This window comes from Marmota flaviventris, chromosome Y (genome assembly GCF_047511675.1).
Source record: "Marmota flaviventris isolate mMarFla1 chromosome Y, mMarFla1.hap1, whole genome shotgun sequence".
Taxonomy (NCBI): domain Eukaryota; kingdom Metazoa; phylum Chordata; class Mammalia; order Rodentia; family Sciuridae; genus Marmota; species Marmota flaviventris.
In genome coordinates, this window is record NC_092519.1 from 16,757,008 (window position 1) to 16,759,714 (window position 2,707).

Genomic DNA, 2,707 nt, shown 5'->3' on the forward strand with positions numbered 1-2,707 from the left:
AGTAGTTTATGGTGGTAGATAACATGTTGGGGAACCATGTAGTTCAGCACTACACCCCTTTTGGCCTAAACCAATCAGTTCAAACGAATCCCCCATTTGTAGTAACCAATCACCCCTACCCAACTTGTTCCTGCCAGTGAATGTTTTGATCGTATTTTAGAGTTGTTTTATGATTTTCCCGTGGTGTGTGATGATTTGCTGAGAGATGCTATGATGCATGTGAAGTCCCTGCCTTCCCCAAAGAGTGTATAAAACTGCTGCCAACCCTGGGCTCGGGGCCCCTCAGCGTCACCAGTTGCTGTGTGCATGTGAAGGACCGAGCTAGCTCACAAAAATCACCTCTTCGCTGCTTACATCGATCTTGGTCTCTGATGGTCTTTTGGGGGTCCCGAATTCGAGCATATCAAAGCCAGAATTAGACAGGCAGTCAGTGTAGACAGGTAAATGGAGTCAGGTCGGATCTAGGAGGCCTGTTTTGAGTGAGTCTGGGAAGTTGGAGACTGTCCCCTGAGGGATCTTATCAAGAACCTGCCCTTGCTCCAACCTGTTGCCAAGGTAACCTGTGCCAGGAATTGTCCCTCCCTATAGGGAGCTATAAGCTTGTTAATGTGTCCCTGGCTGCTCCACCCTGCCCTTCCCCCTTCAGCCCACCTGTTTCCCACCTTTGGGCCAACCCACCCAGCATTCTTGTGCCTAGTCGTGTATGCAGGAAGGAGAAAGATAAGGGGGAGAGGGCAGGAGAACACAGGAATCCCAGGACATATTGTTGTAGGGACAAACGAGGCAAGGCACCAAAGATAGCAGGAAACACTTTTATTTGGCTGCAGCCAGTTTCAGAGGGCACAGCCTTTGGTGTAATCAATCAATACCCTGAACTCCAAGTTCATGTAGTTTCAGAGTTTTATACCCGGCCTTATGCCCCCCACAATAAAAAACGCGGGTTGCAGACCCTTGACTTTCCCCATCCCTGCCCCCGACCACGGCTGGGTCCCCTCTCAGTGCTAGGACATGCCAATCACCCTCAGGGTCCTCCAGGCCGCCCACAGCGCCCCGCGCATCCTCGTCCCTCCAGCAGTGGGACGGGCCACTCCCACCGCGCGCCTCGTCCACTCTCCCAGAGCAAACGATATAAGGGGAGGGGCATGTAAGGGGAGGGGCTCAGAAGTTCCCAGTCTGCAGAAGTTCACATAAAAGCAGCTTTTTCTTTCACTGTTCTGGACATGTTAACTCTTCAAGGACAGCAACTGAGAAGGAGAGAAATTCTTCTCCCCTTTCTTTCCTCCCCCTGCCAACTGTTACCATGGAGCCCATTTGTAACTTATCTTAAAAATGTAGACATCTCTGTGAAGCCCAGCTCAAGGCCAGAGGCCTTGTTTGCACATTTCTTCAAAGTACTATACTGGATGGGTTTGTGATAACTAGTAAGGGGGTGTCAGCACCTGGAGTGCTGGTATCTTCTCGCCAGTGGCCAAGTAAAACAGGGCGACACGAAAATAGGAAGATTATCTACATTGAACTCTTTAGCAGAGACTCTTTTGCGGACAGTCCCAAAAGCAGCCATGGTGAAGATTTCTGGAGAAACACAGTTAAGACCTTTCTGTGGAGAAAGGGGGTGCCACTACAATATAAAAAGGGCAGAACACCTCGCTTTTTGGGATACCAGGATACCAGCTATGGCCCCTTTCTCCCTCCCAGGAGAAGTCTCTGTTACCCCTTTTTACGTAAACCCTGGTTCATATGCTTGCCTTGGAGTGCTTCTCTAATATTCAAACTTCAACATGTGGGGAAGCAGGACCCATCCACCCCTTGATCCACCCATCCACCGGATAACCAGCAGTATCATTGCGATGGGCAAAAGGTGCGACTTATGCACTCGAGGGGAAGAAATAATGTCCACATGCTTCTGTCCTTTTCAATACTTTATTCACTCAAATAACTCAATACAATTTCACTTTATAGGTTCTTAATCAAGAAACCATCCTTGCATTCATTCATCCTTTCCCCGACTCATCTATGTATCTATCTATTCATACACCCTTCCACTAATCCAGTCCTCCATCCACCCATCCATCTACTCATCCACTACCATCTACTCATCCACCCCTCCATCCAACCATCCAACTTCTATCCACCCATTCACCTGTTCATCCACCCATTCACCCTCCACTCCTCCATCCACCCATCCTCCCCTATATCTACCAGTCCTCCATCCACCCATCCACTCCCTCATCCACTCACCCACCCACCATCCACTTATCCATCCCTCTGTCCAATGATTCACCTATACATCCAACCATCTGCCCATCCATCCACCCATCCACCCATCCACCCATCTCTCCATCCACCCACCCATCCATCACCCACCTATTCACTCATTCACCCATTCGTCCACCCATCCACATATCCACCTAGCCACCCACCCATCCATCCACTCATCCACCCATCCTCCCTTCCATCTACCCATCCACCCATCCGTTCAACCATCCACACCTCCATCTACTCATCCACCACCATCAACTTACCCTCCCCCAACCAACCATCCACCCATCCATCCATCCATCCATCTTTCTATGTACCCATCCATCCATCTATCCATCCACTAATCCAGTCCTCCATCCACCCATCCTCCCCTTCCTCTACCCATCCACCTATTCTTCCAACCATCCACCCTCCATCCAACCATCCAACTATCCATCCACCCATCCAC